At 40.4% G+C, this 20,736-nt stretch overlaps 1 long non-coding RNA gene across 1 annotated transcript; it reads right to left on the reverse strand.

The window, feature by feature from the left end:
- Nucleotides 1–202: 202 nt before the first annotated feature.
- On the reverse strand, nt 203–510 carry LOC145100377 (uncharacterized). The gene is made up of 3 exons (XR_013705003.1): nt 465–510; nt 331–392; nt 203–245 (listed from the first exon to the last, which is right to left on the reverse strand). It is a non-coding gene; the product is annotated as an uncharacterized LOC145100377 (long non-coding RNA).
- Nucleotides 511–20,736: the final 20,226 nt, after the last annotated feature.

Raw genomic sequence — 20,736 nt, forward strand, 5'->3', positions numbered from 1 at the left:
CTGCCTATAAAAATTTAATAAACTTGTGTTTTAGCATGTAAAAGAAAAAGTAGCTAAGAGTGATAAAATTAGCATACCTTGCTAAGAGTACCATAGGAAATTGACTTCTTTTTTCCATTGATGTATATATATTTGGAAACACTGCATGTCCTAAATAACAGTACCCATAAAGGCCTATGGCAACAAGGAATATTCGACTCCTGAAGAATATTCAACTCCTTAAGATCAAGAAACGTGTTGTGAACCTGAATAATTTTGGTTTAGTTCATTTAATGTTACTTTTAGAAAGACTTTATAAAAAATAACAAGAGTTAACAAAAGAAAATCTACCTTGGATTCATATGCAGATAAGGTATTTTGTATCATTCCTCAGTTTTATTGACTTTGGAAGACTGTAAAAGAGAAAAATAGGGAAGTTGAAAAAGAAAGCAATCATGATTAAAATATACAGCAAAATAACAAACCTTCAAAAAAATTTGAACAACTTCACGTAATTCCTCTGTGGATACTGGTATAGGCTGGAAAATTTTGTTTATTACTGCTGGAAGCCTCAGCTTTGTTTCAACCTGTGTAACATAAAAAAAAAAGTCAAACATTAACTAATTTGATATGTTGCAGATTGAATAAGGATATTAAGAACATACTAAGTTGGTGCCAAACTTGTATGAGAGGTTAAGAACTACAACATCCCTACTTGGACCAAGATTTACCACTTCAACTGGGCATTGAACCTAAATCATTAAAAACCAATTTTTTAAATATTTATTTTTTTAAATAAAAAATAAAAAAACATACGAGTCAATACCTGTGCTCATGGAGGTATAACTTCAGGTACTGATGAGACTTCCAATTTTAGATGAGATGGAAGCAGAACCACTGCTTGAACTGAAGTAAGCGAAGAAGTTGTTTTGTTCCCTAAAAAGATGACTAGGAGACCTTGATGACCTCGATACCAATCTGGAATAATAATAATTAATCATAAAAAAATTAATGTAATATATTGATATATGATAGATATATAAAACTTGACTTTTTAGTACCTGAACATAAGGATCTTCATATAGAACTCCACTATCTTTAAGACACAAGGAGTGAAATCTTTCTGCAATTCTCCTATTGGCTGTGTGAGGTTGTCATTTGTCAACAAACAGTTAAATTAATATAAATAAATGATATTTATAGCCAATGAGAATAGGACATGTGGCAGGTAGTAGTACCTTTACAAGATTATCTTGCTCTTCAACAGGTGCAAGAGCTAATGCATCATCTTCACTTACAGCAGGAGGTGCTTCAATAGCCAGTGGGCTTAAAAGATCTCCAAGAATATCAGGTTGAGGGTGGTCAACTTCATGTGAAATTCCATTAGCTTGAGTCAACTCTTGGTCAACACTCACAGAGTTATGGTCAACGGTGGGGATTGTGACCATACCAAGCTGTGGAGTATCAATGAGGACTTAGCTCTGTAGTATCAGCTTAGCTCTGCAGTATCAACTTCAGTGTCTTCTGCTTTCTTAATCAACAAGGACTTCAAATAGATAATCAAAGTCAACATCGATTATCTAAGATGTGGTCAACTATTAAACCAATAGATCAATTAAAACCCTAAACTAAATATACCTCACGTTCAGGGAACTTTGGCATTTCTACTAATATATCAATCAGGGCTGCACCTTTCCTACTCAATGCAAAATACTCCACAGCCATTCTCATTTTTCTGTAGCATTAATCACTATTTGGTATTAAAATTCTGGGGATTTGATCATGATCAGAAAAGTCGATCTTGTTAAGCCTAACACAACATAAAACTTGCTCGGGTAGTTCTTCAGGATGTTGTGCCTAAAAATTGAGAATCCAATCAAATACATATATTCAGTTTATGAATCACAACACAAAATCCAATTCCATATTCAAAAACCAGAAACCCAATTTACCTGAATCGTTAAACTAATATCAAGAATCCTATATTTCAATCGTCCTTGGAATGCATCAAGTGCTTTCCATGAAATGTAGCTGAATCGATGTATATCTAGGTCAATTTTGAAGTAGTTATGTCCATGCATAAAAAGAATATGCACAATTTCAATTTCGTAACTCCGAATTGAAGATTGAGATTTAAAGATTAAAACCCAAGATTTGGAAAGGAATTACGAACCCGATAGAATGTTTGTTGAAGGCATGAAAAAATCGGTTTTTATCGTTTATCCACATTTTGAGTGTCCGAAATATCACCGAACCCACCGTATTTAAAGATCTTAGAAGCTTCAACATGTTCGTCTTTTAATCCGCTCAGGAATCGCGAATCTAGAGACACCGCGATTGTGGGGGCAGAAGTTGATAGATCCGCTGCTTGTTAGACGGTCCATTTTCCGGTCTCTTTCATGCCTGTTTTATCCAACACTTTGTCGACTAGATATCTGTCTCTCTTGTCGTCCTTGATTCCGAAGATGTCTGTGGTGATTTCAATCAAGAGGATTTGAAGCTCCCCTTGATTCCATTCCGAGAACACTTTGTGTAGTTCCTCGTTCGAGAGTTTCCCAACGAATTTCAACACGTCGTATGCTTCAGAAATCAACTACATGTCGCCATACTAGATTTTGTTATGGACCATTTTGACGAAATTGCCGGAACCGCCTTCGCCGATGTATATGACACATGGATCACTATCGGGTACTTGAGCGACTACTTTGAGCACGATGTGGAGAAGTGAAGCGGTGGATGTTTGAGAATCGAGAGGGAAGAAAGAAAGAAAGAAAGCGGGTTTTTGATAGGGACGAGCTAGGGTTTTCAGCCGGTGGAAACAAAGCAGGGTTTTTAATTTTTTTGCATTTTATTTGCCTCCTTGAGATGCAACGCGCGTTTCATTAAAATTTATAAAACGACATGGTTAGACGACGCACATTTTATTTAAGGTGCCCTCCATGTTTTTTGTTTTTTTATAATTAGACACTAATTTAAGGGAACTCAAAAATATGTGTCCTCTATGCTTCATATTTTGGAAAATTGACATCAATCTTTAGGGCACGTACAAATGCGTGTCCTCTATCAGCGCGTGTCATTGATTGCGTGTCGTAAAAGGCTGTTTTTCTAGTAGTGTCTAGGGGAGGCTAGAAAGTTGAAGAAGATGGATGAACTTTGAGACACCAACAATTGATTAAGTTGATGTAATGCTAGTTACAAATCTTAAGCTTTAAGTCCAAATAGAAGTATAACTTAAAGAGAGAATGCAAACAACTTCTAACTCTTCAATACTTTGCAAGAAGGTAAGAGAATGAGAGAGAGAGAGAGAGAGAGAGGAAGGTGATTTTAGGCAATTACAAGAGTATATATTCATACATAATGAAAGCCTCATCTCTTGTAGTAAAGTAGAACCACTACCTTAAGGTCTTTAGCCATTTAGCTCTTTAGAAAAGCATGCCCCCCATGCATGCACCATACCCATTTATTTTGATTAAAAAAATCAAAAGCCCTCACCCCTTATCCTCTTAGGCACTCTTGGCCTAAGGAAGAAAAAAGAAAGAGGATAGTTTAAATTTTATTAACTCCTATTTTATAAAATATAAACTTTGTTTTTAGGTAATAGACAAAAAGGATTCAACTAGTCCAAAAGGTTGTGCATGTCTTATTAATTAATACCATATGAAATAATGTGTTACTTGTAATTGTAAAATAAATATTTCATGAAATAAATATTTTCCTAATTTATTTAAGAGTTTATGAATATTTATTAAAATCAATATATAATAAATAATCAATTGTATCAAGTTGTTGTTACTGTGACACTTAGTATCATATAATTAGCAATATCATTCTAATATGATTCTTGAGCATATTAGATCTTTCATGATCCTCACTTACTAACCATATGCAGTGACCCCATAAGATTTATCAAAAAGGATTATTGTGAACAACAAGTTGCTTTGGGGATTCCTTGGCAGTAGACAAGGATCAAAAGACAATAAATGAGAAAAATGGGAATACGCGAATGAACATATGATCAAGTGTCCCCAGATCAGTATAATTCATTAACACCACAAGACAGTAAAATTAGGGGTGACCGTCAATATTCTACTAGATGAATTAGACATGCCTAGCAGTGGTCCTCTCACACACCATATCCAGTAATCAAAAAGTTAACTCAAACATATGTAGTAGTGGCTTGAATCACGAAGCTCATTTGATCATCACGAAAACACTAACATACAAAGCTTATCAAAAGAAGAGGAGGGGAATACTAATATAGCACTCATGTATACTCATATACCCCACCAATCATCAATATCCTAGAACATAGTTCTAATCTCCATTCCCATCTCTCACATACCTATAATATGATGTTACCCAATATTCAAACTTAATTAAACTAAACATCCTCATTTCGGTCTTAGGGTATAACTAAACAAGATTACAATATATGTAATCAATACAAATCTCCAGCCTATATAATATCTTTACAATATAGGTTATAATTAATACTTTTCCCACTTAACTCGAACTAAAAATTATTTATAGGTCTTATTTCATCACTAGACAAGACTATAATGCTTATAATCAACTTTCAAAATCTGTTTTCCTATTTTCTACATTACTATCACAATACAGTATGGGACTACACGTTTATCCAACTTAACATGATTTAAAATCATTTATATGTCTTATTTTAAAACTAGACGAGACTATAATCCCTGAAATCAAATTCTGATATTAATCATATTCAAATAACACTGTTATAATTTAGTGTATATATCTTAACATAAATCATCAGGTATTTAATACACATTAGTCTTTTTAAGTAATAACACTTTTCTTAAGATTATCATGTAAAAATACCATATATTCACTTAACATGTAATTAACTATATCAAGTTCACACAATATATGTTATCAAATATACATTAAACAAATATTCCATAAAATATGCAATTAGTTCAACAATAAACTTTCAACAGGTAATTAATACTTCTGAATAAATACTTTGTATTAAAATCATGTTCTTTAAAGTAACTATGCACTCATCTGATATAGGTTGAAAACTCGCAGGAAAGTCGGCTCTTTGGCTGATACTTCATATTTCCATTTAAAACGACCTAAATACGATTATTACTATGCCTTAGTATTTCATTCTTATTTATAAGTTAAATCGTTAGAATGTTTTATCAAATTTATCAATAATCCCAAAAGAAATACGGACGTATAGCTGATAAGAAACAACTAGGTAAGATTGTATCGGAGGTAGTATCCGTTTGGTATATAAAGATATATTGTTTTGAAAATCCACTTGAAACACCTCACTGATCTAGCCTTGTCATCATTCCTGTAAGTAGATCGGTCAGTATAGCGACTAGTATTATTGATAGATCTTATTTATAAGTTCATAATAAAGATTATAAACATAAATATAAGTTATACTTAAATCACGGTAAGCATAACTCAACTTACAGGTTGTTTGACGAAAAATCGAACATTACACTGACAGAACTTCATAACTGAAAGCTCTATTTCTTAGAGCTATTCGGCGCTCCAGAGCTTCACTACTAGCACCTAAGAACTACTATAATTGGTACTCATAGTCTTGTGAATGTTTGAGAGAGATTTGAAGAGTTTTGAGCAACAAATAATCAAGAAAACTGAAGTATTTATAGCCAATCAGGAGGGACGCACCATGCTTGGTGATGTAGCAGCCTCTCCTTAGGCCATGTGGCATTCATCTAGTGGAAGGCATGGGGATAAGGGTTCAACTATATCGTGTCACGTGTCACTCATCTGTGGTGCTACATGTCGTGATGTCTTCGGTTCGAATTTATTATTTTCGAAAATTCATAACCTTCGCATACGATCTCCGTTTTCGATGGACTTTATATCCATATGTAGCTATCAAAGTATAACTTTCATTTAGACTACATTGGCTAATTCCCATTTTATTTTTCGTGTTTCAGTTCAAGGAGGCTTATACCATAAATAACGCTACGAAATTCATATCTTCTTCATATGAACTCCATTTTTGAAGTTCTTTATATCCTTGATTTTTATCGACTATTACTACAACGTTACTTTAGACTCCATCGGCTAAATCTCATAATGTTCCAATTTTACAAATCCAAATAGTTTCGCTTGCGTTTCGAAACATGAGGACCCAGTTTGGCTTATATCCTTCATAAACGAGCTTCGTTCTCGACTGTATTTATATCAACAAATTTGTATTTATGAGATCTTCAACTCTCGTTTACATTGTTTTCGCTAACAATCAACTGATTTTAATTTCGATTTCTGCGTCTCTCTCAAAATTTTGATAAATCATAACTTCCTAATACGAAGTCAGATTTTGGCGTTTATTATATCGACGCGTTCCTATGGATGAGCACTTCGACTTTCATTACATCACTTTTGCTAAAAATCAACCAATCTCGGGTTCACTTTTTATGACGCACCTTGTTGTATCAGTTTGAATGTGAAACTTAGATAAATCATAACTTATTCATACAAAGTCATATTTAGGCGTTTTTTTATATCCACGAGATCATCATCACGACTACTACAACTTTCATTAAGACTATTTATCCTAAATAAATTTTTATTCTTGAACGTTATTTTATCACAATTTCGTAAATTTTATAATAATATTTTATACAAATAATATAAGCCCATAATATTTACCTATAAAACATGTACGTAATATATAAATATCATTTATATAATTCGCATTGTGTACGAATGTTTCTTATATATGTATGATTATCCTATTCGATAAGCTGAATATTGATAATCTATAATCCTTAAAATGTATAACCCGAATTCGCGGATGCTTACACATGATTAGGGCAAAAAATATTGGAACCACTGGAAACGTGAAAAAAAGCATCACAGACACACAAATGGTCCCAATAGTTTTAGATAATTTGCATTTTGGTCCCTAATTTCTTTTTTTACTTGGACACTCCTTTAGAAAGATTTTTGTTGAGTTTTTAGTCCCCATCAGATACAAAAATACTATTATACCCTTATTTATTTTTTTAAACTTTTTTTTGTCATTAAATTTTATTTTTTTATATCGAACCTTCTTTGACACACACCACCATCTATAGCATATTTTATGCTTAGTGAATATTGAATGTAACATATATAACACCCGTGAATTCAGGCTAGACATTTTAAGTGATTTTAGCTATAATTATTCAATTAATTGAATAACTCAAAATCCTCAAATAAGATAATTATTTGTTATTCATGTTATGGGTTATATAAATATCCATTTAATCTATGCATATTATGTAGAAAATATTATTATAAACTTTATCGTTGAAGAGATAAAACAAACTGTAAAAATAAAATATTATTTAGGACAATTAATCATAATGAAAGTTGTAGTAGTCGTGATGACGATTCTGTGAGTATAAAGAACACTCAAAACTGACTTCGTATGAGGAAGTTATGATTTTTTGAAGTTTCACGTTCAACCCTACACATTAATGTGTGTCATAAAAAGTAAAATGGAGAATGATTGCTTTTTAGCGAAAGAGATGTAAAGAAGAATCAAAGTCTCGTAAATACGAATCCATTGATATATAGAACGTCAAAAACGGAGTTCATATGAAAAAGTTATGAATTTTCGCAAGTGTTTTAACAGTGTAAGCATTTATAAAATAAAAAGTAAAAATAAAATAAGAATTAGCTGTTGAGACCTAAATGAATGTTGTAGTACTCGTCAAGACGAATCCGCGGATATAAAGAACATCAAAAAACAGAGCTTGTATGCGAGAGATATGATTTTTTTAGGATTCAAAGATTTACCTATGCACGGTGCCACATGTCAATACCAGAGTTGTTGCTTGTTGCCTACGAAAGACCACGACGTGGCATGCTATAAGCCATGATTTGGCGCGATCCTAGACAACCTATAAATAGCAACCGAACTTTGCTCATTCCTCACAACAATCTACTTCAATACTCTCCCTTCCTTCTAGGATAAACTCTCCTTTTCTAAGCCTAATCTTCCAATGATTTCGACTACTTTAGCAATGCTCTAAAGCATCAGAGAACACGATGAAAATAAGTTTTTAGAGTCGAAGTTCTGCCTAGAAACTTCCCGAACTTTTATCAAAAAACTCTATAAATTAAGTTGCACTTACTACGCTTTACGTGTAACTTATATTTATATTCATAATCATTATTATGAATTTATAAATAAGATTTATCAGTGATTTCAAGTCAAAATACTATTTGATCTACTTACGGAAGTGATGTCTAGGCTAGATCTAGTGATGCGTTTAAAGTGGATTTTCCAAATAGTATATTATGTATACCAAACGGATCCTACCTACCTCTGACATGATCTTACCTAGTTATTCCTTATCAGCTAGTACTTGAAGTATTCATTGGGATTATTGAGAAATCTAGAAATAGTTAATATAACCTTATACGAACGAATACAGATACATAGTTATATTTGTATTTAGGTTGTTTAAAAGGGAAAACTAAAGTATTATCCGTAGAGCTAGCTTTCCCATGGATCCTCAACCTCAATCAAGTAAGTGCATAGTTACTTTCATGAACATGATTTTAATACAAGTATTTATTGAAACTATTAACTACATGTTAAACGTATATTTGATAACATACAATGTGCGAACCAGATATGGTTATATATGTGTTAAGTGTATATATGGTATATTACATTACAATCTTAACAGAACTATTATTACTTAAAAGATTAGTATATACTTGATACTTTATGTTAAATATATACATTAAATTATGATAGTGTTACATAAATAGGGATTGGTATATAAATTTGATTACAATGATTATAGTCTCGTTTAGTTTGAACTAAGACATACGAAGGATGATTAGCTCCAATTAAGTTGGATAAAGGTGTAGTCATATATCGTATTGCAATAGTATGGTATAAATAGGAAAATGGTTTTGGAAGTTGGTTACAATCATTATAGTCTTTCCTAGTGATGAAATGAGACTTATAAAGGATGATTAGTTCGAATTAAGTAGAAAGAGTGTTTAGTCATATCATGTAATGTAAAGACATTACATAGGCAAGAAATTTGTGTTGATTATTGATAGAACATGAAAAGTAATCCTTGTGCAATCTGAAGTGGAGAAGAGTCTGAGATGATGAGTTCTAAAGTACAAACTATTCTGATGAAGAAGATCATTTCGTGATGCATCCATGTGATAGAATGTTTCTAAGTCTGTAATGGGCATTTATTTTTTCAAGTACTATTTTGTTTTGTTCTTATTGTTTGATAGTATAGTACATGAGATAGGATCAACATAAGCGGTTGTGGCAATCTGTTGATCTTCAGATGTTTGTTAGTCCATTCTTACCTAGTTCAGTTTGTCTTTCAGTTACTCCTTGGCTATTTAAGGAGTAGTTACCTTTGTATTATAGTGTGGAACATACACCTTTCTCACATCGATCAAGAATTATCCAGTTAATCATTATCTCTTACATTCTTATTCTCCTTGTATTGCTTTACATTGTTATACTTAATCTTTTATACTTTTGAGCACTTTGTTGAATCATGTAATTCCAAGACAAAACTGGTTTACCAGATTTGACTAGATCCTTATTATTAGCAGACATTGATCTTAATTTAATTCATGGTTTGAGTTTTCAAACCTTTTCCGTGCACTCAATTTTGCATTCACAATTGGTATGTAACATCCATAAATTTTACGCAAAATTTAAACTTTTTCAATCATAAATGAAAATCAATAGCATTGTTTACAAAAATGTTTTCAAATCATTATCCATCAGATTGTCCCAAAATCATAACATAAGGATGAGGAGCGGTACGGTCACGCCTTCGCCTTGCCATAATCTCCTGAAGTACCTGAAACAATAAGCTGGAAATTGTAAGCCCGAGGGATTAGTGAGCTACCCCCAAAATACCAATACCACATTGACAATACCATATCAGTAACAATATATCAATCAATCAAGATACATACTGGCCATCGGCCTGACTGGACAGCCCTACTGGGCCTACAGTCTATCTAAATCTATCCCGAGCCTTCGGCATGACTGGTCCGCCTCGTAGGCCTGCAGTCTCCCCGGATCGCTCATAGGGTATGTTGGCCTTCAGCACAAAGCAGGACCGCCTCAACCCAACCAACAAGCAAATAACCATGTGCGCATAACTAACATATACTGGCATATACAAACATCAAACATATCTATCACGCTGATCATCAATAATAGAATTCTCTCATAACTAGAGTACCGACCTCGCAGATCACTAACATACCAATCCTTACGGATCATAAGAGCATAACATACTGTCTACCCTGATTCCGATCGAACAGATCATAACCACATGTAGCATACCATATCATTAACAACTAAAGGGCAGACCTTGGTGCCGTAGACCCTATCGATAAAGTGAGGATAACTCACCTTGCAAATGTCGACTCGGAAGATACACTCCAACTATTGGATCATCCGACACCGGCTCCACCACCTATGATCATAGTACAATATACTTATAAGTCCTTAACCTTATAAGGTACCCCATAACCCACTAGTCAACCCCTGATCAAGGTCAAAGTCCTTAGTCAAGGTCAACTATCCATGTTGACCTCGACTCGCCAAGTACCCTCGTCTACTCGTCGAGTTCCCTAAAGTACATTCCAACTCGCCGAGTCATCAGAGTGACTCGTCGAGTTCCTTTGATTCTCGATCAAACTTTAAGGCCACCCGTCGAGTTCCCTCCTTGCAACTCGACGGATACACACTCATACATGTCCAAGAGAAAACTCATCCGACTCGCCGAGTTGTTCTTCAACTCGTCGAGTGTTATGACGATCTTCATCGGACTCGCCGAGTTGTTCATCCAACTTGTCGAGTTCATGGCCATCTTCATGTGACTCGCCGAGTCAACTTTGCGACTCACCGAGTCCATTCAGTCCTCTTTCCATACAGACTTGTTTTGAGCCATGCAGCGGCTCCAAATCACAGATCCTAGCTTCCAGGGCATGCTTATCACGTAAAGTTGCAAACTTTACGTGCATGCATGGCCTTAAAGGCTCTAAATGCCAAATCTAAGTTCTTAATGGGGCTTCATGCCCAAGAGGGACCTCAATCACAACCAAAACTGTGACTTTATGCTTCTAGAATCCAAAGAGGGTCCAGATTTGAAGTTACAACTTTAGATCTATCCCATAGCTCATCATACCAACTTGAAAATCCATAAAAGCCCTAGAAACTCAACAAAAGGGAGAAAGGGAAGTAAGGATGCACTTTGATACCTCCAAAGGATGCTAACTGAGGTTAATCCTGCTTCCCACGCCTTCCTTGCTTCAATTCCTTTGCACTCTTAGCTTTCTTCCTCTAAGATTCTCTTTCCAAGCTTCAAACACCACACCAAGGCACCCACACACGAAAAAGGACTCTCTAGAACTGTAAAGAGACCCAAGGGAGGCTAAGGTCCCTTTAAATAGGGGTGCAAACCCCGGGATTTAGGGTTTCATCTGCCAGCTCCTACTCGTCGAGTCCCAATATGGACCCGTTCAGTAGCTCACTTAACACGCGATCCCACCCCGCTGCTACTCGACGAGTAGGTCAACCAACTCGTCGAGTAGAGCTTAACCCAAGAAATCTTATTTAAGCAATACCTGAGAATTAGGGCATTACATGGTATCAGAGCTTAAGTGGTTATCCTTTGAATTCATAAGAACTGATTATGGTTGGTTGAAGATTACCTTCGTATCTCAATCATTTTTCTGTCCAAGATCAAATTTCTTCTGTATACCACTTCAGCTCTAATATCTTAACTTCAATGGCTGCTCAATCTTAACAAATGTACTCAATGCAAATAGCAAATCACGTGGGTTGCTCAACGCGTGACCCATTGCTAGTTGTTGAAGAGTATGATCACTGGAAAGTTAGAATGTATATATTTTCCTTGGTAAAGAAAAAGGGGAAGAAATATGGAGATCGGTGAAAGAAGGTTATCATGTTACAGTAAGACAAGTTGTTAGAGATTATGTTTTGACTCTAGGCCAAGAGGAGACTCAACAAGCACCACTAACTACAACAGACATCGAGAAGCTTTCTGCAGATCAAATCACCTTCTTTGAAATGGATTTTGGTGTACCCCCATCTCTCTTTGAGCACATTAAGTTGTGCAGATCTACTAAATAAATTTGGGATACAGTACAAGATTTGTTTGAAGTTTTAGAGAAAATAAAGAATAAGCATTTAACATCTGTTGTAAACGGCTTACACACCTTCACTACAACTCCTGGTGAATCTGTAGCCTCTGTATGCAATTGGTATAGGATCGTGGTGAACAACATGACGGCGCATGGAGTATTCTGAACTCCACTCGAGTACAACCCCATGTTCATCACCAACCTAATAAAAGAATGGGGAAATGTCAAGTCATGTCTTCAGAGTAATGGATCTCTGAATAAACTGAAGCTTTATCAATTTTGTGACGAACTACAAGGTCATGAATCAAACATTGCTCAAACATATATAGAACTTTCAGGAGGTCCTCTCACTTTAGTCAGTTCAGTCAATCCACTGATTCTAAACCCATCTGTTTTGGATCCTTTTGGAGTCATCCTACCTATTCAACCTACACCACCTGTTGCACCAACCTCTCCGGTTTTGAACTATTCATTCGAAGAAAACCTTAATCTAGATTCTACTGATTTCGAACTTCATTTCCAACATGAATATTGCACTTCTATCTATGAAGTACAGACACCCATGGAATCCCAGTCAAAAACCTCCTCAAAACCGTTTTCAAGCTCCTTGTCAGAGCAATCCTCAACGCTACCCTAAACCCACAGAAAATCCACCTGCATACCGACCCAACATTCTTAATCGCTCTTTGGAATCTCAGGAAGCTCCAAACTCAGTCAAACCTAAGGTTGTGTGTCAAAAATGTGGTCTCGGAAACTAATATGCTAATGACTGTTTGGCTGAAATTCCTCAAAAACCAAAAGCGAAAGATTCTGCCTATTATGGTCGTTGAGCACACGAACATACAAAAAGTGAAAAGGCATTTGTCACTACGGTTTCAAAAATGTTGATGTAACAATTGGTAAAAAAAATGGTGAGAGTTCGTGTAACAACGGAAATTTTTAAACAATTTTTTTTTTATTTCAAAAGAAAGTATTTTCATCCAAAACAAGGCATAAACATTCAACGTGTCATATCATAATACAAATCATATGAATCCCAAGATCATAAATCATCTATCAGTGTGTACAGATCACGCCGGCGCCTTCCCACGGTCCTCGCTAGTACCTGAAACACATACACAACAACTGTAAGCATAATCGCTTAGTGAGTTCCCCAAAATACAACTTACGCAAATACGCCTTTCCAGGCCCTGACCTTCCGGTCCATGTGTCTCAGGGGACTCCCGTCCCTGCTGGGTAAACCTTCCGGTCCTACCCACGCCAACCCTTCGGTCCACACTACAATGCCTTCCGGCCCATAACATAATGCCTTCCGGCCCGCATTAAACATATCATACATAGCACATATAACAATTAACTTATCACATATAACACATATGTCTCATATCATATCCGACCTTCCGGTCACACAATCAAACCCTTCCGGGTACAGTATAGTGAGAAGATTCACCTCGTGAATATCGATAGCTAGCAAATCCCAAAATCACTCGTGCTCGATCCTCCGAGCTACAATCTCCCTATAACATCATACATCTCTTATTAACACTTTTTATCTCTAAGGTTGACTATCCCTAAGAAGTCAACACAGGTCAACTCTGGTCAACAGTCAACGGTCAGCTTTGACCGGACTCGGCGAGTGCACAAGGGCAACTCGGCGAGTCTAGACGTTTTCACCAACTCTCTAGGATTCCCTTCTTACACGTCGAGTACTCCCCCTGACTCGACGAGTTCCACCTGGAAGAATCGCGGGGCCACCCCGACTCAACTCGCCGAGTCTCAAGAACAACTCGGCGAGTCCCAGCTCGACTCAGTCCACCTGTCAACCCTCTCTAACTCACCCTGACTCACTGAGTCAACCTATGACTCGACTGAACCACTCACTGAGCGAACTCAAGGCAATCTTCAAGCTACTCGCCGAGTCTGCTCATCGGACTCGGCGAGTCCATACCATGCAATCACTCAAACTCACTTCTAAGGTCAGATCTGCTCCAACAATTCATAGATCTGGCCTTCCTAGACTGATTCATCACGTAAAGCCCCTAACTTGGTGTCCATAACACACCCCATGGCTCATAAGTAGCATTTTGACCTAAGGCATAAGGATTCCAATCCAAAACCTCCATTGATTCCCAAAAAGCTTGGGCAAAGGGACACTCTGGACCTCCAAGGGTCCAGATCTATGGTCTAAATCGCTTAAGGGACCAAAGGAGCACAAGATCTAGCCACAAAAGGGTTCAATAAACCCTAAATCAATGTAAACATCAACATAGAAGAGGATAGCTCGAAGGTATTACCACAATAGTGATGCTCTGGACTCCAAACCCTCAGAAGATGGCTCCTCTTGCTTTCCCCTTAGCTGATTTTCCCTTTCCTTGTAAGATGACACCTCCAAGATCAATAATGGCCTCCTACTTTGCTCCAAACGCTCACACTCGATTAGGGTTTCACTCAAGGGACTGGTGAGCACAAATGACGGCCATAAGGCCCTTTAAATAGGTCCCAAACCCGAGAAATTAGGGTTTCATTAAACAGCGCGGACTCGCCGAGTCTATATCCTGGACTCGCCGAGTCCAGGCGAATCCCGCGTCTAGAATCGCGACCCTACTCGGCGAGTCTGAGCTCCAACTCGCCGAGTCCCCTCACAAAACACCAAAATCATAAACAATAAAGATACCTGGAAATCGGGCTATTACAATTCTCCCCCACTAGAACTAGACTTCGCCCTCGAAGTCTCGCTCTGAAAATAGCTCCGGATGCTGCTCCCGCATCTCGCGCTCCGGCTCCCAGGTCATCTCCGATCCCTTCCGGTGTTGCCACTGAACCAACACCAGAGGTACCTCCTTGTTCCTCAAAACCTTGATCTTCTGATCTCTGATGGCCACTGGTCTCTCGGCATAATTCAGGCTCGCATCCACCTGAATATCCTCTAATGGAACCACTGCCGACTCATCGGCTATACACTTCCTCAATTGTGACACATGAAAAGTGTCGTGGATTTGCCCCAACTCTGCTGGCAACTCCAAACGATAGGCTACCCGGCCTACCCTCGCAATCACACGAAATGGCCCAATATACCGGGGCCCCAACTTGCCCCTCTTCCTGAATCGAATCACTCCTTTCCAAGGAGAGACCTTCAGGAGAACGAAGTCGCCGACTTGAAACTCAAGCTCGGACCGGCGTCTGTCTGCATAACTCTTCTGTCGGCTCTGGGCGGTCAATAACCTCTGTCTGACCTGCTGAATCTGCTCTGTCGTCTGAAGCACGATCTCTGTACTTCCCATCACTCTCTACCCAACCTCTCCCCAACAAATGGGGGTCCGACACCTCCTACCATACAACAGCTCAAAGGGGTGGCATACCAATGCTCGAATGATGGCTGTTGTTGTAGGAAAACTCTGCCAAGGGTAAATACGCATCCCAGCTACCCCCGAAATCTAATACACACGCTCGAAGCATGTCCTCAAGCGTCTGAATCGTCCGCTCGCTATGGCCGTCTGTCTGGGGATGATACGCGGTACTAAAATGCAATCTAGTACCCAACTCCTCATGAAATTTCTTCCAGAATTTGGAAATGAAACGCACATCACGGTCCGAAACAATCGAGACCGGCACCCCATGTCGAGATACCACTTCCCTCACATATATCTCCGCCAACTTCTCCGCTGAAGAACTCTCACTGATGGCAAGGAAGTGAGCGCTCTTCGTCAACCTATCCACAATCACCCAAATTGCATCAACTCCTCTGGCAGTCCTCGGCAATTTGGTGATGAAATCCATGGTGATCTGTTCCCACTTCCACTCGGGAACCTCCAATGGCTGCAACTTGCCATGCGGTCTCTGGTGCTCGGCCTTGACCCTACGGCAGGTCAAGCACCTCTCAACAAACCAGGCGACGTCCCTCTTCATACAGGGCCACCAATACTCTTTCCTCAAATCCAAATACATCTTCGTGGCCCCCGGATGGATCGAAAATTTCGACCGATGAGCCTCTTCCATCAAAGTAGTACGCGTACCGCTCACAAACGGTACCCAAATCCGACCCTGAAAAGTCATAATCCCTCGACCATCCGTAATGAACTCTGAAACCAAACCAACGACCCGTTCCCTCTTCTACATCTCCGGTTGCACAGCCTCGCCCTGTGCCCCACGAATGGCATCGAGTACCGGTGCTATCACGGTCGATCTCAAACATACATCTCGCAGTGGAGTGCTCTCCGCCCTGCGACTCAACGCATCGGCTACCACATTAGCCTTGCTTGGGTGGTACAGGATCTCACAATCATAATCCTTGACCACATCCAACCACCTCCTCTGACGCATATTTAGGTTGGGCTGATCCATCAAGTACTTCAAACTCTTATGGTCCGTGTATATCGTACACCAAACCCCGTACAAGTAGTGACGCTAAATCTTGAGGGTGAACACTACTGCCCCCAACTCTAGATCATGCGTGGGATATCTCATCTCATGAGGCTTCAGCTGCCTCGATGCATATGCTATCACATGTCCCCTCTGCATCAACACCGCACCCAGCCCCAAAATCGATGCCTCACAATATACTACAAAATCATCCATCCCTTCCGGGAGAGCTAATACCGGGGCTTCGCACAACCTTTGGCGAAGTGTCTCAAAGGAGGTCTGCTGCTCGGGACCCCATGAGAAGGCAACACCCTTCCGGGTCAATCTGGTGAGCGGCACTGCGATCTTGGAGAAATCCTTGATAAATCTCCAATAATACCCTGCCAACCCAAGGAAGCTCCTGATCTCAGATGGTGACTTCGGCACCTCCCAATTCATCACTGCCTCAACCTTGGCCGGATCGACCAGAATCCCTTCCTGGTTAACGAGATGTCCTAGGAACTGAACCTCCCGCAACCAGAAATCACACTTGGAGAACTTTGCATAAAGCTTCTCCGATCTCAAAACCCCAAGGACCTCCCTCAAATGCTCCTCATGCTGCTCTCTAGATCTCGAATACACCAGAATATCATCGATAAATACAATCACCGACCGATCCAACATTGGCCTGCATACCCTGTTCATGAGGTCCATGAACACAGCCGGGGCATTGGTGAGCCCAAAAGGCATCACCACAAACTCATAATGCCCATATCGCGTCCTGAACGCTATCTTTTGGACGTCCTCATCTCGCACTCTCACCTGATGATATCCCGACCTCAAATCGATCTTGGAAAACCAAGATGCTCCCTGCAACTGATCGAATAAATCGTCGATCCTCGGTAACGGGTAACGGTTCTTGACCGTCAGCTTGTTCAACTCCCGGTAATCAATGCACATCCGGTGTGAACCATCCTTCTTTTTGACGAACAGAATAGGTGCTCCCCACGGCGAGCTGCTCGGCCGAATGAATCCCTTCCCCAGCAACTCCTGAAGCTGCGAGGATAACTCTTGCATCTCTGGAGGTGCAAGACGATAAGGCACCTTAGCGATAGGCGTGGCCCCCGGAACCAAATCAATACCAAACTCCACTTGCCTCACAGGAGGTACACCCGGCAACTCCTCGGGAAAAACATCTGGAAATTCACGCACCACCGGAACCTCCTCAACTGAACTCGGTCTCTCGGAAGCCACCCGCGTATCCATCACATACACCACAAAACCCTTACAGCCCTGTTGTAGACACTGCCTCGCCCTAGCGGCCGAACAAAAAGCTGATCCAGAACGTGTACCCTCGCCGTACACTGAAAGAACTCCCCCACTAGGGTCTCGTATGGTCACCAGCTGACGCTCACAGTCGATGACTGCACCAAATCGGCTCAACCAGTCCATGCCCACAATGACACAGACATCACCCATCGCAATAGGAATCAGGTCAATCGGAAACTCAACCCCGAAAATCTCTAACACACATCTCTGGAGAACCTCCGTGGCACAAATCACTCTCTCATCTGCTATAGAAACTCTCAGAGGCCGACTCAACGGCTCACGACTAACACCGATCTGCTGACTAAAGGCCAAAGATACGAAAGACCGACTCGCACCCGAGTCAAATAACACTAAAGCAGGTACAGAGTTCACAAGGAAAGTACCTACGCATATCATAACATAAGCATAATATCTCAACATCAAAATAAATAAATGAAATAAAGCATACCTGCCACAACATCGGGCGCAGCGCGGACCTCCTCCGCAGTCAGCTGAAAGGCTCTCCCACGAGCCCTCGGGGCCTCGGCCTTCACTGGTCGAGTCTCAGTAGCCCTGGCAGCAGGTGCAGATCCCTGAAGAAGCTGAGGGCACTCGACCTTCCGATGGCCGGTCTGGTTGCAATGAAAGCAAACCATAAACCCCTTGGGGCAATCCCTAGCGATGTGCCCCTCCTTGCCACACTTGTAGCAAGCACCAGACCGAGATGTCCCCTCGTGACCCTTGCCGCACTTTCCGCAAGTGCGGCCCTTCGGACCTCTCGTCCTCGAATCGGCGGACTTAGTCCGCTTGGCTGTCGGCTGAGACTGAGCCGACCGCCGATCCACCCGTTGAGACTCGGCCTCCTCCCTAGCCTGGGTCTCCAACTCGATCTCGCGCTTCCTGGCATTCGCCTGAAGCTCAGCAAAGGTATGATATGTGGAGTTCGACACGAACTCCCGGATATCCCTCCTCAACACACCCAAATACCGGCTCATCCGAGCCTGCTCTGTGGACACCTGCTCGGGGCAGAACATCGCCCTCTCATGAAACTTCCGCGTGATCACCGTAACCGAATCAGTACCCTGCTTGAGGGTCAAGAACTCCTGAACCAACCGTTCCCTCTCCACCGGCGGAACGTACTCGTCTCTGAACATAGAGGTAAACCTCTCCCACGTCACAGCTGAAATCTCTGCCAAAGTAAAGTTCGCCGTCACGAACTTCCACCAATCCTTCTCTCCCAGACGGAGCTGGTTCAAGGCGAACCGTACCCTCAGATGCTCCGGACATGAACAAGTGTAGAAGCATCCCTCGATATCAGCAATCCACCTCATCGCAGTGATCGGATCCTGCGTCCCGTCAAACTTAGGTGGCTTCGTGTTGCTGAACTCCCGAAACAGCAACGAGTCACCTCCCTGTGGCCTGGCAGCGGCCACATCTGCGGTAGCTGCAGCAGCTGCAGCCTCAGTCAACGCGGCGTACCGCTCATCAAAGGTCGCCATCAAAGTGGTCTTAATAGACCCAAACATCTCCGAAATCTCGGCCCGGATCGCCGCAGCCACCTCCTCATGAATCATCTGACGAATCTCCTCGTCACTCACACTGCTCGTACTCGGTCTGTGGCGTGGTCCAACCATGATGCCTCTGAAATACAACATAGAACTTATCAGAGACTCTATTGAGCATAATCGTACTCGATAACGCAACCCTACTCAGTCTCCGATACCTAGGGATTCCTACTTGGGTTGCCCACTGACCTGGTGTCTTCGGTAGTACGGGCCCAATACTACCGACCACACCGCATCAGCATTCATCCCAAGTTCTCCTCCCCAAACCCCGGATCGTGAGTACTCTACTCTTGTTATGCACTAACTACCCACTCGCTATCACAGCATCTCATAGCAACAGACTTCCCTAGACTAAGGCATCACAAATTAGGCCACTCTAGTCCTATCATGAATACCTAGTCTTCTAGCATGCATAACAATTCATATCATATCATATCTCTTAACACAACATTGTAAGGGTATTTTGGGGATCTTTACCGTTCGGGCGCTGGCTGATCGTACACACTGCTTCATTCTTGTTTACCACAAATACTTTATAAAGATTTTATGCTTTTATTTTAAAAGTTTTCCTCAAGTCCTCGGTTTGAGTTCAGTTACGCCCGTAGGTGTACCCGAATCCCTCAAACCAAGGCTCTGATACCAATTTGTAACAACGGAAATTTTTAAACATTTTTTTTTATTTCAAAAGAAAGTATTTTCATCCAAAACAAGGCATAAACATTCAACGTGTCATATCATAATACAAATCATATGAATCCCAAGATCATAAATCATCTATCAGTGTGTACAGATCACACCGGCGCCTTCCCACGGTCCTCGCTAGTACCTGAAACACATACACAACAACTGTAAGCATAATCGCTTAGTGAGTTCCCCAAAATACAACTTACGCACATACGCCTTTCCAGGCCCTGACCTTCCGGTCCATGTGTCTCAGGGGACTTCCGTCCCTGCTGGGTAAACCTTCCGGTCCTACCCACGCCAACCCTTCGGTCCACACTACAATGCCTTTCGGCCCATAACATAATGCCTTCCGGCCCGCATTAAACATATCATACATAGCACATATAACAATTAACTTATCACATATAACACATATGTCTCATATCATATCCGACCTTCCGGTCACACAATCAAACCCTTCCGGGTACAGTATAGTGAGAAGATTCACCTCGTGAATATCGATAGCTAGCAAATCCCGAAATCACTCGTGCTTGATCCTCCGAGCTACAATCTCCCTATAACATCATACATCTCTTATTAACACTTTTTATCTCTAAGGTTGACTATCCCTAAGAAGTCAACACAGGTCAACTCTGGTCAACAGTCAACGGTCAACTTTGACCGGACTCGGCGAGTGCAC

The sequence above is a fragment of the Lactuca serriola genome, chromosome 4 (genome assembly GCF_051521515.1).
Source record: "Lactuca serriola cultivar US96UC23 chromosome 4, Lser_US96UC23_V15, whole genome shotgun sequence".
Classification (NCBI taxonomy): Eukaryota; Viridiplantae; Streptophyta; class Magnoliopsida; order Asterales; family Asteraceae; genus Lactuca; species Lactuca serriola.